Raw genomic sequence first — 21,770 nt, 5'->3', positions numbered from 1 at the left:
TCAGCAATTTGACAATGGAAGAAAAAGGAAAGAAAGAAGAAAAATGAGAGAAGGAGGGGGGCGGGAGAGACGGAGGGAGCAAGGAAGAGAGAGATGGAGGGAAGAGAGAAAGAATCAAGAAATTGTGTGTTCAATGATTCCTTACATGTTTCTGCCGGGGCTGTGCATTGCATTTTGAACAATGTCAGGGGACAGTGAAGTACTTGCAGTCCCTGTCCTCAAGCACATGATCTAAATGAATCAGTTAAGTTTGCAACACATAAAATTATTAGAAAGTAATACAAGAGAGGATAAGGTAATTGCTAAGAAGTTTTACATAAATATAAAAATAGAATAGCCAGAATTAGTTAAGTTGAAAAATTAAGAAAATGATATGGATGAGGTGGAATTTGAGCCAAGCTTCAAATACTAATATCAAACAAAAAAACAGCATCAACAAGTTTGAGAAACTATATTTAAGCCGGTTTGACTAAAGTGGGGGAGTTATGTTGGGGAGTTAAGGAAAAAGTTAAATGTGGAAGATGGAGAAAAGTTCTGGGAAAATTTATTTAAAATGCACTCAGTATATCACAATGTTAGTAACTCCAGCAGACTGTTGAGGACAAAAATAAATTGCAAACCAGTGTGACAAAAGAAATGTGGTTTTAAAAGCACCAAATTCTGAGTCATGGGACTTGTATTCCATTTCTAATTCAGCCACTTACTGGTGGGTGGTGGCTATGGGTTTGGCCATTTGTAAGTCTCAGTTTCTCAGTAACGATGATAATAAAATATCCTTTGCATAGCTTTATGAAGATTAAATGGCACAATTAATAAATTAATGAACACTATATAAGTTCTATATAAATTTATATAGCAACTCTCTATAAGTTTAAATAAGTATTTTTTTGCTAGTGGCTTCTACGTGATGTTTTATTACATGTAATTTTTTTATTGAGATATAATTGACCTACAACATTGTGTAAGGTGAAGGTGTACAACGTGTTGATTGGAGACGTTTGTACATTGCAATATGATTACTGCTGTAGCATTGGCTAACACCTCCACCTACATTCTTAACACGACTGCAGAACTCTGGAAGTAAGGTTAGCCTAGCAGTAGTAACCAGAATGAATTGGTGTGGGGAGAAACTGAAGTCAGACTCATCAAGAAATAAAAGCAGAAATCCAGATATGAGAAGCTGAGGGAGTGAAACAAGACAAACGCGAGAACTGAGTATAGCTGTCTGGAGAATGTTGATACCACTGACCTAAAAAGTAATATCTGAGGGAAGAGAAACTAGGGACCCAGGTTTTTCTGTTCTCCTTCACCAGACGACTGTAACATCTCTAGGTAGTACATGGGGAAGGGCATAGGGGGAAAAGACATATGAGCTAAGGAAAAGCCAAAGCTTCTCTAGAAGACCCGCCCTTTAAAATTTCACTTTGACTTTATTATCCAGAATTGCATCACTGGGCCAGCCCTGGCTGGAATGTGACTAGAAAGAAAGACACTGTAGGTAAAGGTTGAGGTAAGCAATCGACTGGGTTTGAGCCTGTCCTCGAGGGACTTTTGAGAATATTAAATGAAATGTCTAGGGATGCCTGGGTGGCTCAGTTGGTTAAGCGTCTGCCTTCGGCTCAGGTCATGATCCCAGGGTCCTGGGATAGAGCCCCGCATCGGGCTCCCTGCTCAAGTGGGGAGCCTGCTTCTCCCTCTGCCTCTGCTGCCCCGCCCCCGCTTGTGTTCATTCTCTCTCTCTCTCTCTCTGACAAATAAATGAATAAGATCTTTAAAAATAAATGAAATATCTAAAGTGCCTATCCCACTGTCTATAGGAAGCTATAGTAGCTGCTCAGTAAAGTGCATTCCTAATACTATTAAACCAAAATATATGAGTGCCTGCCAAGTCGCAGGCAGTGGCTACCTCCTGGAAAGAAATAACTGAATAAAGTATAGCTTCTGAAGGATTTCAATTCTAGACCTTAAAGAAATGGCGGCATGAAAATATAGTCACAGGCAACTGGAGAGTCAGGGAAGGAAATCATGATTTTAAAGTGAATATCAGAGTTTAGAGCTGAACTATGAGATAATTATTTTTTCAGGATAATTTTATAAAAATAGAACATGAGCCTCCAGGATTCATGTTTAAAAAATATTAAAGGATAAACGAAAAAGAATGGCCAAATTTGGGAGGAGCAAACTTTACTAATGTTGTTATGAAAGTCAAGAAAAGAACATGTTTAGTCAAGAAGTTGCAGCTTACTAGAACCAAATTCTACAGAGACATCAGCAACCGTAACAACAAAAGAAAGATCTAGGAAAAATAATTTTATGGATGACTGCACTTCAGCAAAATCCTGGGTGCCCAAGTCACATTTCCAAGAATCAAAGAAGGAAAGAGGCATGGATACAGTAAGTTAAGGGCATTTTTTTAAGACTGTAACACAACAGGCTGTTAAACCACAATGAAATAAAATCGTGGCTAGATGAGGTGGGCTGTCAAGTGAAGAACTTTTTAAGAAAGGGAAGCCCAACTGTGCTTGAGGGCAAGGAGGGAGGAATCACTGTAATAAGAAAGCCTTAAATTGTGGTAAAGGAAACAAATAAGCTCCAGAGTGAAATGTCTCAAAATAAAAACTGGGCAAAAGTGAACACATATGTGGGAAGCGAGTGCCACAGGGGACAGGAGTCAGGATGAGAGCCTAGCACAGAGCCAGGGATGGCTGGGAGAAGATTACAGTGGACCTCTGCTGAGATGAAGGTTGGTTTGTGAGAAAGGAGGAAGTGAGCACAGGTTTGGAATAAGGCTGCAGGAGAAAGCATCAAGGACTCAAAGAGGATAAGTAGAAGAACTTCCAAGAAGTAGCAAGTGCCAAACTAGCTAGAATCAGTCTCGGCCAGTTCAACTCCGCATTTTCTTCGAGACAGAATTTAAAGCCAGAGGATATCCTGGGAACCTTTTCTTTCTTTCTAGTAATCTGAAGAGAGGCACAGATAGAGTAATTTCTGGAAGTGTTTTAGATTGGCGGTTGATATTGAAGGCTTGTTTAAAACAAAGCGACTTTAGGAATCTAGACTGATCTAGACTGATGGGTAAGAAGCATCAAAGCAAAGAGTGTGCAGGTGGGAGAAGGTGAGGTGGTCCAAGGAAGTGAAGAGAAGGGGGTAAAATGGGAGGGGATGTGGGTCCAGAGGATGAGAGACATGGAGAAGCAGGTTCAGTGGAGATGAACAGGGGGAGAATGGCAGGCAAAGAGGTGCTTGCAAGGAGCCCAGTGGCTCTGAAGTGTCAGGGGTGGAAAGCTGGTCTATTACAATAGTGCAGTTCTAGAGTACGGCACCTGTACGTTGGAAGTGGAATGCCAGAATGTTCAAATGATGAATTCATAACCCCTACCTGAGGAACTGACAATAGGAAGGCCAGTGTTGCTGAGAATAATGGTGAGTAGGGAAGAATAGGAACAAATATGTTCATAATGACTGAGAGCATGAGTTCTGGACGGGACCCAACTTCACCTCCCAACCATACCACTTAACAGCTGTTTGTCTCTGGACAAGTTATTCAACCACAGTACACTTCATTCTCCTCCATCACAGCATGGAAATAATAATAGCAGACATCTAAAGTATGATGAGGAAGAAGGGAAGGAAGGCATGCAGAGTGCTTAGTATCATCACAACACAGAAAAATTGCTGGGTAAATGTTAGGAATATCCATCAGGATATAAAAGCCAAATGCAGGAAGCCCTATAGGGCAGCAGTGATGATCAGGAGTCGGTAAGGAAATGTGGCGGGAAAGGGCAGTATTATGGTTGGATCTTCAAAAAAGCTGGGATTCCTTTGAAAATGGTGGAGGGAATGGCAAGTGTTTGTGAAGACATGAAGACAAAGGAAGAAACGACAATGACAAATGGGCTGAAGATAAATGGAATGTCCCTGATATCTAGAAGTGACTCCTTAAGTCACAATCCAAAAAAAAAAAAAAAGGGGGGGGGGAAGAAAAAAAGAGAAGAGCCAAGGAGGGTGGAGGAATGCCCAAAAAGAGACAAGCATGAAAATTTTAGCCGTCACAAGTCCTGGAAAGAATTAGAAGTTTCTATCTCCTCTCACCATCAAGACCTGTCAAATGTATCCACTTTTTTAAAAGGGAGGGAAGCATCTGTTTCTTGAAAAACCCAGGGCCTGAGTGTTTGTGTTCTGTTATCCCAAGAGCCAAGAACATAAATTCAGAAAGAAAGATCATGTAAGACATCACCACATATGTGCTCACTAAGGCCAAATAAGCTTTCACAGAACTTGGTCCTTATAACTAGAAAAACACTACATAGAGGATTGTATGTGGTTTTTTTTTTTTCTGGCATTATTTTTCCATCATCATGCTCAGGCCTCAAATATGTTTAAATCGTCATGGTTTAACATGAATGAGATATTTGATCTTGACCTAATGTCATAGGTTATTTTCCACACAAAAATATTGCTTACTGTATTACATAAGTGTTAATATTCTGCTGAAATGCAGACAGGTGAAAACATCTTCCTACAGACTTCATAAAAATAGGAAGAACCCATCTTGACATCCCCAATATTAACATCCACCAACTTTAACCCCAAATTCTTCTATTTCCATTTTCTTTGAGAGGTTTTCCACTACCCTTGTATCTCCTGCTTCCCTTTTACATTTTACTGGCCTACAGAACTTGAATTTTTCTATTCATTCACTGCCATCCAAAACCAAAAGTTGCCATATGGTGTATACTGCATTATGATAGTGTTTGTGAGATTTTGCTGGAAGATTGGGGATGGGGGTGGGGTGGTCTACCTTGAGGCCATATCATTTGCATATGAGGACCTAATACCATTTCAATAAGTGAAAATCACAGCCTTCCAACACAAAACCAGTTATTAAAAAAAAAATTGCCATAAGCAAAATATTGAGGCTTAGACTGACTGCATAAGATGGAAGAGAATGGAAGGTCAGATCACTAAAACACTATGGCTCTAATCTTTTCCGTGAACCTTTGTATTCCTGGATTTCTCCATATTCTTCTTTGTACATTTTATAAAAATTCACTTTCAGGTTTATGGAAAATGCAGCATAAAGTGAGCAGGTTTTCTTTTTTTAATGTGTTACATGGAAGAAAGAACAGCAACTAAGATTTTTGTGATTACTTTGATAGACTTCCATAGGAAGTATTTAGTTTATCTGCACATAGAAAATGAATATTAAAATATTCATACCCCAAGGCTACCAGAAAAAGTAGATAACAGCTGTTGGTCTAAAATGTGGTTTCATTATGCAGAGATTGGAATAAGCTTGTAATTATGAATTAGAGCGAGAGCAGTTGAAAAAAAATGTTGAGTAGGTTTCTAACCCCAACATTTAAAATCAGTTTACTGTTAAGAAATAAAGCAAGTGTTCACACCATTTCCCTCAATAAGCTTTCAAGTGGTATCAGCAATAGCAGACTTGCTTTTGCTCACCTCAAAGAGGAATGTGCAATAAATCCTTCACATAAATTTCTGAATGATTTTTTTTCTAAAGCAAGTTCAAGTATCTTATACCAAGTCCATATTCCAAACTAACAAAACCCTACTTTAATGTTTCTTTTAGACCTAAGGACATAGCAAATACAAGGAAATAAGGTTTTAAAACATTATTTTGGTTAATAACACAGATTACAAGTTTCTTACTGAGATGTATTACTCTTCTTGGACATGATACCATGACATCTTAAACATTATTTCATTTAGTTGCAATGTTAAATGAACAAAATAAAGTTTTATAATTTTCTTATTGCTAAATGGAAAAAATTAAGACAATCTCTTTTCCAATTATTCAAATAATAATCCACTGAGAATTGTGACTTAGTTTGAAGCAATTTATTTCAAGAAATTTAACTTCCCAAACACACACATAATGCATAAGGTGAATTATTTAGAACACTGTGAAGTATAAATTATATTTCACTCTTCCCTCATTTCACTGCTCCTCCACTACAATCTGTTAAGCTGAATAATTACTGAAAAAAATGATAAAATATGATTGAACAATATGAATAGTGACTAAGAGAAGGTTTTGCACTGATGTGACACATTTCATTAAGAGGTACAAGGCATTTTTAAAATACTTTCTGAGGTTAAGCATTATTATCTTTTCTTAAAGATGAAGAAAATGAGAAATGGAAATTATGTACTAGACCCAAGATGGACAAGAGTTAAGTATTACAGAAAAAAAATTAAAAACGGGAAACTTTGTGTCTGTTATTTGCTGTGACATGAACTTTTGGCTAATTTATGTGTATTTTGGTTCAATGAACCACATTCCCTTGCTATTTTGCTCTCTTTTTTTTTTATGGAAAGATCTTATTTATTTATTTTAGAGAGCGAGAGTGCAAGTGTTGGGAAGAGGAGAGGGAGAGAGAATCTCAAGCAGACTCTCCACTGAGCACAGAGCCTGAATGATGCAGGGCTCAATCTCAGGACCCTGAGATTATATGACCTGAGCCGAAACCAAGTGTCGGAGACTTAACTGACGGAGCCATCCAGGCGCCCCTGTTCTGTCATTTGTTTGCAGGTGCAGCTGGAATGTAAAAATGCTGGTTAGTGTTCAAGGAAGTATTACCAAGTTTCTGGGTGCAGTCTCCTAGTCTTTCTTTCTAAATTTTATTAAGTTTTAATTTTAATTCCAGTATAGTTCACATACAGTGTTATATTACTTTCAAGTGTACAATAGAGTGATTCAACATTTCTATACTTTGCTCAGTGTTCACGAGGACAAGTGCACTCTTCATCCCTTTCACCTGTTTTACGCATCCCCCAACCCTGTCTGTTTTTCTTCCTGATCCCCATCTGACCCAGGAGGTGGAGGACAAAGTCTGGTTGGTTGTCTTCCCTTTGGTTTTTTAAACCTGAGCCTTTGGCTTAGGTCATGATCTCAGGGTCCTGGGATCGAGCCCCATATCTGTTCCTTGCTCAGTGGGGAGTCTGCTTCTTCCTCTCCTGCTTCCCCTGCTTCTGCTCTCTCTATACATATCAAATAAATAAAATCTTTAAAAAAAAGGACAGAACAGAAACAATTATCTGGATAATATTTTTTACATTCAGAGTCATTATTTTAAAATAATATTAATAGTATAGCTGAAATGGAAAAATAGAAGAAGTTCACCTTTACTTCACCTTTGAAACGAGTGTGGTCAAGTACACTATTCTGTTCCTGTGGGGACAAGGATCAGAAGACAAAGGACAAACCACACAATAGCAAAATTCTCCCACTACCCACTGAGCTCCGTTAATATGTTCAATAGTTTAGGGTTCACAGACAGGCCTTTAAGTCCCTTCCCTAAATAAATGGCAAGCAAGAGAACAAGTTGACCTGCAATATTGAAAGTAGCTTGTTACCAACAGACTGGCAGACAAAAACAACTTGCTCATAATAAAGATAACTTTCTTGCCTTTCTTAACAGGAGGAAGGAGAAATTCTCAAAAGTGTGATCAATTGAAAATCTGCTCTCACTTTCATTCTAATAAAGATGTAACACAAAAATTAGAATCTAAATTTTTCTTAGATCTAAAAACTTTTCTAAATGACTTACAAGCAAACATAAAACACAAAAAGGCATATCCCTTTCCCCCAAAGCAAGCAGTAAATAGTTAACTTAAGTACATAAGTTAACATTTTTGACTGTTTAAATGAGACCGTCTCTCTAATACTTTAATTAAAAATTTATGGGTAGTATTAAATAGCAATATAAGTATTTATTTATTTATTTATTTATTTATTTTGACAGAGAGAGACACAGCGAGAGAGGGAACACAAGCAGGGGGAGTGGAAGAGGGAGAACCAAGCTTCCTACCGAGCAGGGAGCTCGATGCGTGCCTCGATTCCAGGACCCCGGGATTATGACCTGAGCTGAAGGCAGATGCTTAACGACTGAGCCACCCAGGTGCCCTGGTTATATTTCAAAACTTCCTGGTTATATTTTGTTGCTATTTTTTTCTAAGACAGTATAAAGGTAGTAGAGACGATTCGAAAAATATGGAAAAATTGAAAAAAATGATTTATGTCTCCTCCTGAATGCCAACACATAATTTTATGACAAAATGGAACTCCATTCTCTCCTACAGTTTTGTTTAATTTTTGATGGAAAATAGCAATAAAAATATCTTGAAAAATAGTAACAGTATCAAACCCGTAGAGAGCCTAAGATTTAATGTCTTTGAAAATACTGTATTAATCAACATAAAAAAAAAAGGTACGGAAGCACCATCATTGCCATCTGATGAAGAAACAGACAATGCGGTGGAGATTCTAGCCTCGGGACTTAGGCTGGAATCATTTGTCTTCAATAGCACATCATTTCTTAACTCCAGGAAGAATCAGGAGAAAGAAGACACGCCTCAGGTTCCAGTTGTTTCAAAACTTTTGAGAGAGTTCCGTTGAGAGAGCTTGATTTGTGTTTATCCTCTGAAACTCACCCATTTATATTAATTGAACACCTTTCTTCCAAGATAACGCTCCACTGCACAGACATCCTGCACTGTTTTAATTGAGCCCCTTTGGGGGAAAGTATCGTTTAAATATAACAATATATTCAGAACCCTAAAATAATTTGATCTATAATAAATTCTTAAGCAAGGGAGGAAGACCAGCCTGGGGACCCAGGGAGGGGAAGATTGCCAGGTACGAAGTCAGAGATTCACAAGGAAGTTGTAGAAGCTCCTTCCCTGGAGACTTTTAAAAATAGAAGACAGCCTCAACATACAGTGGGGTGGGAGGCCCCATTATCCTTTGTTATTAGAGAACTTCACTATAGGTTTCTTTAGGCTTGATTAAAAAAAAAAAAAATTGGGAGGAGAGCAAGAGAAAGCCACCCGATGTGAGGAAAATTCAGTTTAAGAAATGCATCTGATAGTGAAAGAAGTCTGTTCATTTTAATATGAATTCTCTGATTTTTACACTTGATTTTGAGGATAAAGTCTTAAATGGATTTGAATTCTAATATCTATCTGATTGCACTGCGTTACATTTTTAGCTACATTTTATGTTACTCTTGTGTTCACTGCACTTTGTGCTATTTTTGAAACCTCAGTACATACAAGGTCAGGAAGAAATTGAAAGTTGTTTGGATATTTTACTTTATATCCTCCTTTAAGCCCATGATTCTCAATATAATTGAATATATAGGTAGACACACACCTATACATAAATATGATTTAGTAATAGTTCTCAGGGAAAATTAACAGTATTTTAAGTATAGATCATCTTTTAATTAATAAACTATGGAATATAGTTTTTTTCTTCTTTGATCATGAGTCAAGACATTTTGAACACATCCTTTAGAAACAAATCCTTTTCTCAATTAAAAAAAACAAGAAAAGGAAAATTTATCTTAATCCAGTATCTGTACTTACATAGAGCATCATAGTGACAGGCCACGTGACGTTACCCCTGTTCAAGACTTGGACCACTTTTTTATCTTTATGATTAACAATTTGTACTTGAAGCCTTCCAAAGACTACTGAGATTTCTTTTGCATCTTTTCTTTTGCAGATACGCACACTATGCCAAGTACATCATAATATAATTGTGAACCAAGGAGTTAATGACATTATCTTTTACCCTAACTGTAAATTCATCTATGTTTTTAAGAAAATTCATCTTCATTTTTAAGAAATGGTAATCAAGAACATAGAACATGTTAATTCTACACTTTAATAAGGAAGTTTCAGTAACATTTTGAGCTTTTCAATTTATCACATTGGACTGACATACTCATCCCCTGTATTAGTGTTCCTGCTGTAATAAATTACCAAAAAGTTGATGACTTAAAACCACACATTTATTATCTCTGTGTGCTAGAGCTCAGAAATCTGGCATAGTTTTCACTGGACTGAAAATCAAGGTGTCGATAGGGCTGGCATTCTTTTCTGAAGGCTCCAGGGGAAAATCTGTTTCTTTGCCTTTTCCCATTTTTAGAGACTACCACATTCCTTGGCACCTGACCTCTTCTTTCGTCTTCAAATCTAACAATGGCAACTGGAATCCTTCTCAGACCTCACCCTGATTCACTCTGACCTACTCTTCTGCCTCTCTCTTCTGCTGTTAAGAAAGCTTGTGATTTTATGGTGACGACCTGGACAATATGGGCTAATACCCCTATTTTAAAGCCAGCTGATTATCAACACTAATTCCATCTGGGACTTGAAATCTTCTTTACAACATATGCACCATTTCCAAAGATTACAATCTGGACTTCTCTGGGAGGCAATCATTGTCTACAACACACCCTCTCCAAATCTAAACTACAGATTTATCATAAATTCTCCTATTCCTAACAAACAACACAGTTAAATATCACCTGTAAATTATATACACCCAAACTATGTAAGTAACTCCCTAAACTATTTTCCCACCAATTTATTTTTTAAATATTTTATTTATTTTTTTAATTTATTTTTATTTTATTTTGTTATGTTAGTCACCATACAATATATCATTAGTTTTTGAGGTAGTGATCCACGATTCATTGTTTTCATATAACACCCAGTGTTCCATGCAGTACATGCCCTCCTTAATACCTATCACTGGGCTAACCCATCTTCCCACCCCCCTCCCCTTTAAAACCCTCAGTTTGTTTCTTGGAGTCCATAGTCTCTCATGGTTCTGTCTCCCCCTCCGATTTCCCCCCCTTCGTGTTTCCCTTCCTTCTCCTAATGTCCTCCCTGCTATTCCTTATGTTCCACAAATAAGTGAAACCATATGATAATTGACTTTCTCTGCTTGACTTATTTCACTTAGCATCTTCTCCTCCAGTCCCATCCATGTTGATGTAAAAGCTGGGTATTCATCCTTTCTGATGGCTGAGTAATATTCCATTGTATATATGGACCACATATTCCTTATCCATTTGTCTGTTGAAGGGCATCTCAGCTCTTTCCACAGTTTGGCTATTGCGGACATTGCTGCTATGAACATTGGGGTGCATATGGTCCTTCTTTTCACTACATTGTCTCTTTGGGGTAAGTACCCAGTAGTGCAATTGCTGGGTCACAGAGTAGCTCTATTTTTAATTTTTTGAGGCACCTCCACACTGTTTTCCAAACCGGCTATACCAACTTGCATTCCTACCAACAGGGTAAGAGGGATCCCCTTTCTCCACAACCTCTCCAACATTTGTTGTTTCTTGCCTTGTCAGTTTTTGCCATTCTTACTGGTGTAAGGCAGTATCTCAATGTGGCTTTGATTTGAATTTCCCTGATGGCTAATGATGATGAACATTTTTTCATGTGTCTGTTAGCCATTTGTATGTCTTCTTTGGAGAAGTGTCTGTTCATGTCTTCTGCCCATTTTTTGACTTGATTATTTGTTTTTTGAGTCCTCTCAATTGATGTAGAAAAAGCATTTGACAACATACAGCATCCTTTCCTGATTAAAACTCTTCAGAGTATAGGGCTAGAGGGAACATTCCTTCAAGTTCATAAAATCCATCTATGAAAAACCCACAGTGAATATTATCCTCAATGGGGAAAAGATGAGAGCCTTTCCCTTAAGATCAGGAACACATCAAGGATGCCCACTCTCGCGACTACTGTTCAACATAGTACTAGAAGTCCTAGCAACAGCAATCAGAGAACAAAAAGAAATAAAAGGTATTCAAATTGGCAAAGAAGAAGTCAAACTCTCTCTTTTCGCAGATGACATGATACTTTATGTGGAAAACCCAAAAGACTCCACCCTCAAATTACCAGAACTCATACAGCAATTCGGTAATGTGGCAGGATACAAAATCAATACACAGAAATCAGTTGCTTTCTTATACACTAACAATGCAACTGTAGAAAAAGAAATTAGAGAATCAATTCCATTTACAATAGCACCAAAAATGGTGAGATACCTCAGAATAAACCTAACCAAAGAGGTAAAGGATCTACACTCTAGGAACTACAGAACACTCATGAAAGAAATTGAAGAAGACACAAAAAGATGGGAAAACATTCCATGCTCATGGACCAGAAGAATAAACATTGTTAAAATGTCTATGCTACTCAGAGCAATCTATACACCTTCAACGCCATCCCAATCAAAATTCCAATGACATTTTTCAAAGTGCTGGAACAAACAATCCTAAAATTTGTATGGGATCAGAAAAGACCCCAAATCACCAAAGAAATGTTGAAAAAGAAAAACAAACCTGGGGGCATCACGTTGCCTGATTTCAAGCTTTATTACAAAGCAGCAATCACCAAGACAGCATGGTACCGGCACAAAAACAGACATATAGACCAATGGAACAGAATAGAGAGCCCAGATGGGGACCCTCAACTCTATGGTCAAATAATCTTCGACAAAGCAGGAAAAAATATACAATGGAAAAAAGTCTCTTCAACAAATGGTGCTGGGAAAATTGGACAGCTATATACAGAAGAATAAAACTTGATCATTCTCTAACACCATACACAAAGATAAACTCAAAATGGATGAAAGACCTCAATGTGAGACAGGAATCCATCAAAATCCTAGAGGAGAACATAGGCAATAACCTCTTCGACATCGGCCACAGCAACTTCTTTCAAGATACATCTCCAAAGGCTAGTGAAGCAAAAGCAAAAATGAACTTTTGGGACTTCATCAAGATAAAAAGCTTCTGCACAGCAAAGGAAGCAGTCAACAAAACAAAGAGGCAACCCGCAGAATGGGAGAAGATATTTGCAAATGACACTACAGACAAAGCATTGATTTCCAAGATTTTATTTATTTATTTGAAAGAGAAAGAGAGAGCATGAGCTGGGGGAGGGGAAGAGGGAGAGGGACAAGCAGACTCCCTGCTGAATGCAGAGCCCTATCCAGGGCTCCAACCCAGAGCCCAGAGATCATGACCCCAGTGGAAGTCAGATGCTTAATTGACTGAGCCACCCAGGTGCCCCTCCCACAAATTTAGATGCTGATTATTTTTAAACTTCATTGTTCACTTATATAATATTATTTTCAAAATTCATTATAAAAAGGTGTAGATATAAAATGGATAAATGGCTTTGTTTGAGTTAGATCCGACACCTTAATGCATGATAGAGAACTTGAGTTAATATCATCTCCATTTGTGGGAAAGAGGAGCCCTTGCCCTGGGTCCTGGGCTTTAGGAACCATTTTCTGGATTTTCTCTGACCCTGACCCTCCTGTTGGCAAGAAGCCTGTAGAAAGGGGCCTGACTACTTAGACTGCTAGACCTGCTAGACCATCTGCTTGACCACAGTCACAGTACCTGGTACTCAGTCCCTAATTATGTGGCCCAGATTATAAGGACCCTTGACCCCTTCTACCCTAAGTTTACCCTATCAGTAATGTACAGGTCCCCCCCATATCCAAAAGTAGAGCCTTTCTATGAAACCTTCTGTAAGCCAAAATGGCATAAAGAACTTTCCAAAATTCCCATTGGGCCACTGCTCTTTTTCAAAAGACCTATGTTAGTACATACAGGAAAGCCGTTTTTTGTAAAAGCAAAAATCCCTTTCAGATTTCTCTTGGTTGGGGCTCCTGAGTGGCTCAATCGTTAAGCGTCTGCCTTCAGCTCAGGTCATGGTCCCAGGGTCCTGGGATTGAGCCCCACATCGGGCTCCCTGCTCCGTAGGAAGCCTGCTTCTCCCTCTCCCACTCCCCCTGCTTGTGTTCCCTCTCTTGCTGTGTCTCTCTCTGTCAAATAAATAAATAAATAAATAAATAAATAAATAAATAAAATCTTAAAAAAAAAACAAAAAGACCTCTTTTGGTTAGTGAGTACAGGTACTAATGCACATCTTTCGCAAAAACAAATGGGTGTAAGGCAAACTTTCCGAAAGTGGAGGATACCTGTAGACAGCCCTAGGCCTAAGAGGTGTATATGGAATTTGGAATGCAGGCTGGCATCTCCACACTAGCGCCTACAGGGCTTCATAGTAAACAACCAGAGGGAGGGAAAGAAGAGGAGATTGGATCGGGGTGGAGGGCTGCGCCCAGCGGCCAGGCCAGAGGCCCCTGTCTAGCCCTCTTGGTCATCGTCCTGCAGTACAGATCTCCTAGGTATTCTAGAATTCAAATTCAGATCCAGCCTGCCAGGTTGCTATAACATACATTTGTCAAGGTAAGAGGATAAACATATTTATTTGAGGGTTTGTTATTTTGATTTATTTGATTTAAAAGTTTGACTTTTAGGGGCACCTGGGTGGCTCAGATGGTTAAGTGTCTGCCTTCGGCTTGGGTCATGATCCCCGGCTCCTGGGATCGAGCCCCGCGTCTGGCTCCTGGCTTGGCTGGGAGCCTGCTTCTCCCTCTCCCTCTGCCTCTCCCCTGCTCATACTCTCTCTCTCTGTATCTCTGTGTTTCAAATGAATAAATAAAATCTTTAAAAAAATAAAAAAATAAAAAAATAAAAGTTTGACTTTTAAATATTTACACATAGACTATGTGGACTTCCATTTATATACTACTTCCTGGGGCCTTAAAAATATTGGGGGCCAGTCTGTCTTAGATACCCTCATTCTGACATTTTCATTCAAATTAAATTTCCATATCAATAGGACAAATTAATATCTCTCAGAAAACCAGTTTTCAGATATATACCAGAATGTACCTAATTTTCCTCACCTAATTCAAATTATTCTGAGACTATTAAAATTTGTTAATTTCAGTGCTTCAAGGGCCTGGATGATTATTGCTTCATTTTCTTATTACTACAAGAGGAAGCTATTATTATTCCTGAATATATATATCCATATCTATCTATATCTATCTCTATATGTATATCTCTTTTTCTTTCTCTCTCTATATATTCTCTCTCCATATATATATATATATATACACACACACACATATATATATAATGTGTATATATCTGTATAAACAAGGGATCTGAGTTAGTTTATTTTTGTGGGAAGCCAGGAGAAACCATAAGAACTCTGGGCAGGGCGCCTGGGTGGTTCAGTTGGTTAAACTCTTGATACCAGCTCAAGTCATGATCTCAGGATCCTGGGATTAAGCCCTGCATCAGGCTCATGCTCAGCAGGGAGTCTGCTTCAGGATTCTCTCCTTCTCCCTCTGCCCCTCCCCTCCTCTCTAAAATAAATAAATAAATCTTTAAAAAAAAAAAAGAACTCTAGGGACTCAGAATGAACGAGGCATAAAGATTCTCCATAGATGGTGATGGGTATTAAAGAGGGCACGTTCTGCATAGAGCACTGGGTGTTATGCACAAACAATGAATCATGGAACATTACATCAAAAACTAATGATGTAATGTATCGTGATTAACATAACAATAAAAAATTTAAAAAAAAAGATTCTCCATAGAGAAACTAAGAGCAGGAAAGATAAAGCCACTGGAGGTAATAATAGATTTTCATCATTGTTTCACTGGTAGAATTATGAAATAAAATATGGAGAATACAAGTAACGTTAAATTGGCATCCATAGTTATTCATTGAGTCAACAAATAAAATTTGAATTTGGCAAAAAGTATTTACAGAAATGCAAATTCAAGGTCTTATTTTTACAATATGAATCTGAAAAGTCACAGGGGCTAACTAGGACATAATTATTAAGAGCAACTATATCCAAGCCTAGTCCTGTGGACTAACACCATTCCTGATAAATGTGCATTAATCTCACATTGAAGATGAATCTTGTTTTTAATATATTACCTCAGTGTAACTACAGTTTTACCTATTTGTGTTATTTATAAAAAAGGTAAGAATCTCAGGTTGTTTTCTTATATTCAACCTCTCTTTGAAGAGAAACTCTAGAAAGAACAAGCATATTTCTAATTTCTGATTGATAATGACTTCTACTGGTTATGGATAGCAATTATATAAACTTGACAAGGTTCATCCCTTTTAGTTTGAGCCATTAAAAATTATTAGTCTTTGTTTTGTAGAACTTTTATATATATATACTATTGGATTGTTCTTTCTTGCAAGATCCTTTGATTATGTGTTCTACCAAAGAATATTGTAAATTTAATTAACTCCAAAAAATTACTAAATCTTAGGAAGTATTTTACAAAATGTCGTTCTTTACTTAATAAAGGGCCAGCCCCATATTTCATGAGTTTCCATTCATCTGACAGAGCTACGGTGTTTGTAATTGTGTATATCAAGCCATCAGTCTTCTAGAACCATCTTTAGCTGAGCAAGCCCCAAAGCATGGTCCATTCTGCTCAGATCTGATCAGCATCTTTATAGCTTATCAGCCTTGGGGTTCAATTTTGTTTTGGATGCTTTTATAAATGAGCACAATCACTGGTGAATCTGTTCTTCCAGATTGCAAAGAGAAAAATTGAGAGAGGAACTTTAGTAGATTACTGTGTCATTGAGAATAAAGTACAAGCACAAATGCACCTAAAGTAGTCTCACAGATGATTTTTGTTGGGTGTACATTTTCAGTTTTATTTCAGTAAAATTAGATGATTGTCTTAGTTATTACTGTTTTTGAAGTTATGCTTTTACCCCAGGCTAGGGATATGATCAATGCATTATGTAACTAAATCAATTTGTTCCAAAGTACTATTTTTTTTTCTTAAAAGGAAGGAAGATAAAAGAAAAGAGGAACAGCAATAGATAGAAAGCATAAGAATTATTTCAGGACTTTCTTCTTCTGGACAGGTGTAGGATGCATTTTATACTTTCTAGTAGCTAGATTCAACAGCAGGGCTGTTCTTGGGATCCAAGGCAGTCACAGGAATAGCAGGAGCCAAGAGGAAATTTTAATCACTTTAATGACTTTTGCATTTAAAAAATTTCTCTGTAAGTGTTCATACTAATATTTGCCTCAGTTGAGTGGCTTCTTAAGTCAGTAGAATAATTAAAGTGTAATGTCCAGAGAAAAATCGTATTATCTTACACACATTTATGAAAATCTTTTGTTATATTCAATGTCGATCAAATAAAATGTATCAGTTGATATTTTAATAAAGGAAATAAAATTTCCAAAGGTCAGGATATCAAATAGTCAAGAGTATATTTTTAACTAGTTAAGCTTCAGGAAGACCATGAGGCTGTCAAAGAAATTCCAATGCTTAGCCAAGAATAACTCTCCTCAGTTACACTAGAAATTCAGAGGAGGAATTTCAATGTCAAAAATCCACATTCATGGGGAGCCTGGGTGGCTCAGTCATTAAGCATCTGCCTTCGGCTCAGGTCATGATCCCAGGGTCCTGGGATGGAGCCCTGCATCGGCTCCCTGCTCAGCGGGAAGCCTGCTTCTCCCTCTCCCACTCCCCCTGCTTGTGTTCCCTCTCTCACTGTCTCTTTCTGTCAAAAAAAAAAAAAAAAACTTAAAAAAGAATCCACATTCATATTGTCCACTCCTGAAAACATATTTCTCAGTAATTATAAAATATAACTATATAGAGATTGCTCTCTGCATAGCAGGAACAAACACTGACATAAGTGAGCCTCAAATACATGTAATTTGCACACTTTCTATCTACTCAGTCTGTGTGGGGCATAGTATTCGATGACATCTTCCTTAGAACATGTACAACACTTTTATCAAGTAAATGTTTGTGTCCCTCCAAAAGTCATATAGTGAAAACCTGTCCTTCAATATGATAGCATTAGGGGGGCAATTAGGATTAGATGAGGACATAAGGGTGGAGCCCCCATGAATAGGATTTTGTGCCTTTACAAGAGTCAGTGAGAGAGCTTGCTTTCTCTCTCTCTGCTCTCTTGCGTGTGAGGACACAGTGAGAAGCCTACAGTCTGCAACCCAGGAAAAGGTTCTTGCCAGAACCCAATCTTGCTGGCACCAGCCTCCAGAAGTGAGAATTAAATTTCTGTTGTTTATAAGCCATGCCATTTACAGTATTATAGCAGCCCAAATGGACTAAGACAAAGAACTGAACTGTAAAGTGAAACACAACCCTAAGACTCCTTTAAGTACATTTGTGCTCATAATTTATTGTCAATGACCTAGTAATCTACTAAAGTTCCTCTCTCAATATGTAACCCTCACCATGGTATCCTTTACAATTGACAACATATCCAACCATCTTGGCTACCTTTGTACTTACAATCACTTTGGTTTACTTAGAGACCAACCAATAATGGAGCCAAAAAGACCAGATAGACCATCAAGCTTTCTGGTTGCTTGAGCCCACAACTCATCATCTTGCCATTGTTATATCCAACAGACATCATGCGAGAACTTCTTGTAAGTTGCAAATGATTTAAGCTAATTTTAAAAATCTTTCTAAATAAGACAGAACTATTTCATGTATTTCTCTAAAGCTACAGTGTATTACATTCTTATCCCCCATCCCTGGGTTCTTCCCTCTCCTTTTGTTCAATTCCATGAAACTAAGTATGGTTAAAAATAAATATGAAAAACATGGAGTTCAAAAGCAGCCGCCATTTTGGCCAGGCTACAACTCTACTCAGAAGTTTGTGGAGAACTGACCTGTAGTGAAACTGAACCCATTTTAGGATAACCACAAAGACAAAAAAAAAAAAAAAAATTAAGAAAGTGGATAGAATAGAACATCCAAGAGTATTAAATTTATGTATATGTCTGATGGAGATAATGTCCTCATTGTCAAATTTGATTGGCTCACACAAAGACATATACTTGAAAGTTAGAAGAATTCTAAATATTTACTGTCTGACTCAGAGGTGATTCAACCAGTCTTCTCACCCTTGGGTGAGGAGAAAGGGAGCTTTAAGCACACAGTAGGTATAAAAATAAAGCTGAATTAAAAAGAGCAGTAAATGAGAGGTGAAACAGCGAACTTAAATGCAGATTTAAGGCTCATTCACGTCAGGCCTAGAGCAGCCAACCCCCTCGACAGGAAGGGAACACTACTGTGGGGGACCAGGGTAGCTCAGGAGACAGATGTGCCTCAGTTACACTATGTTTGAAATCTTAAATAGACTTAAAGAGGAAAATAAATTAGAAATATGGGCAATTTTATGAAAATAGAAATGTGAGTAATAAATTTTAGTAAGAACTTTTGAATAGATTTGGTACTATACTTGGCTGTTTTGCCTTTTGGGGAGGTCTAGGGTCAGCAAAATTTTCCGTAAGTGAGGATCTAAATAGAAGAAAATAAATAGCTCTCAATCTCTCTGCTTCTCAGATTTGGAAAACAAGTACAAGTAAAGGGTGACATTGCTTAAGCCAGGGGTGTGTGGCAAGTTTGTTTTTTACTTTTAATTTTATTTTTTTTTCAGTTCCTTTTTTGTTTGTTTTAAGTTTTTATTTAAATTCCACTTAGTTTACATATAGTGTAATATTAGTTTCAGGAGTAGAATTTAGTGACTCATCACTTACACACAGCACCCAGTGCTCATCACACCTGCCCTCCTTAATACCCATCACTGATCTAGCCCATCCCCCAACCCACCTCCCCTCCACCAACCCTCAATTTAAGAGTATGTTTGATGGTTTGCTTCTCTCTTTTTTTCCCCTGTGTTAATCTGTTTTGTTTCTTAAATTCCACATATGAATGAAATCACATGGTAGTTGTCTTTCTCTGACTGAATTATTTCGCTTAGCATAATATACTCTAGCTCCATCCATGTTATTGCAAATGGCAAGGTTTCATTCTTTTTGATGGCTGAGTAATATTCCAGTGTGTGTGTGTGTGTGTGTGTGTGTGTGTGTGTGTGTGTGTGTGTACCACATTTTCTTTAATAATTCATCAGTCAATGGATATTTGGGTTCTTTCCATAATTTGGCTATTGTAAACATCAGGGTGTGTGTGTCCCTGCAAATCAGTATCTTTGTATCCTTTGGGTAAATACCTGGTAGTGCAATTGCTGGATTGTAGGGTAGTTCTATTTTTAACTTTTTGAGTAATCTCCATACTGTTTTCCAGAGTGACTGCACCAGTTTGCAATCCCACCAAGAGTGTAAGAGGGTCCCCCTTTCTCTGCATCCTGGCCAATATCTGTTAGTTCCTGTGTTGTTAATTTTAGTCATTCTGACAGGTGTGAGGTGATATCGCACTGTAGTTTTGATTTGTATTTCCCTGATGAGTGATGTTGAGCATCTTTCCATGTGTCTGTTGATCATCTGTATGCCATCTTTGGAAAAATGTCTATTCATGTCTTCTGTCCATTTCTTATCTTGATTATTTGTTTTTTGGGTGTCAAGTTGGTAAATTTTTCATAGATTTTGGATACTAATCCTTTATCAAATATGTCATTTGCAAATATATTCTCCCATTCCAAAGATTGCTTTTTAGTTTTGTTGATTCTTTCCTTCACTGTGCAGAAGATTTTTATCTTGATAAAACCCCAATAGTTCATTTGGGATGAATGATGTATCTACTAAGAAGTTGCTAAGGCTGATGTCAAAGAGGTTACTGCCTGTGTTCTCCTCTAGGATTTTGACAGTTTCCTGTCTCACATTTAGATCTTTCATCCATTTTTATTTTTTTGTGTATGGTGTAAGAAAGTGGTCCGGTTTCATTCTTTTGCATGTTGCTGTCCAGTTTTCCCAACACTGTTTGTTGAACAGACTTGTCTTTTAAAATATTCAACATTACTATGGACCAGGAACTATACTATTAATCTTGTTTGATAGAACTACTTTGCAAGAGAGATAATATTAATTTTTTTCAATCTTATTTTGTGCTAAGAACACAAAACATGAGATATACAGCCTTACACTTTTTAAGTATAAAATACATTGTTATTAACTATAGGTGGAATGTTTTACAGCAGATCTTGGAAACTTACTCATCTTGCTTAACTGAAACTTTATTCCTGTTGAATAACAACTTATTTCCCCCTCTGACCCAGCCCCTGGAAAACACCATCCTACACTTTGATTCTATTTGACTATTTTAGATACCTCATGTAATGCAGTATGTGTCCTTTTGAGACTGGCTTATTTCACTTTGGATAATACCCCCAAGGTTTATCCATATTGTAGCATATTACAGGATTTCCTCCTTTTGAAAGACTGAATAATATTCCATTGTACATATATATCATATTTTCTTCATCCATTCGTCTGTGGATGGACATTTAGGTTGCTTCTACATCTTGGCAATGAATAATGCTGCAATGAACACTGAGGTACAGATATCTCTTCAAGATCCCAATGTCCATTCTTTTGGATAAACACCCAGAAATGGAATTGTTGGATCACATGGTGGTTCTATTTTTAATATTTTGAGGCACCAATATACTGCCTTCCACAGCAGCTATACCATTTTGTATTCCCACCAATAATATACAAAATTTCCAATTTCTCCACATCCTTGCCAACACTTGCTTTTGGGGGGGGCAGGTGCCAGGTAATATTACATTATGGTTTTGATTTGCATTTGCCTGACGATTAGTGACACTAAGCATCTTTTCATATACCTTTTAACCATTTGTGTATCTTCTTTGGAGAAATGTTTATTCAGGCCTTTAGCCCATTGACAGAGTGAAAAAATAATCTGTGGAATGGGAGAAAATATTTGTAAACCATATATCTGATAAGCATTAAGTTACAAAATATATAAGGAACTCCTGCAACTCAATAGCAAAAAAACCTAATAAGTTAATTTAAAAATGGGCAAGATTTTAAAGTTTAAGTCTAAAGCCTCAGTATTTCTTGATTGGAGGGGCGATTGTTAGTGCAGAAGAATCAGAGTAAGATTAAATTGCTGATGCTCAGTGGATCAGATGTTATTTTCCTCACCCACAGAATCCTCCTCATCCACTTGCACATCTAAGAAATCTGAGCAATGCCTAAAAATTTAGTCCTTGAATTAATCCAGATGTAACATATATATGTATGTTATCACATGACATTTTTCTAAACCATG

The sequence above is a fragment of the Eumetopias jubatus genome, unplaced genomic scaffold (assembly GCF_037043125.1).
Source record: "Eumetopias jubatus isolate StellerSeaLion01/CBP00866 unplaced genomic scaffold, mEumJub1_p1.0 scaffold_6, whole genome shotgun sequence".
In the NCBI taxonomy this organism is placed as follows: Eukaryota; Metazoa; Chordata; class Mammalia; order Carnivora; family Otariidae; genus Eumetopias; species Eumetopias jubatus.
Note: the sequence above shows the minus strand (reverse complement) of the source record.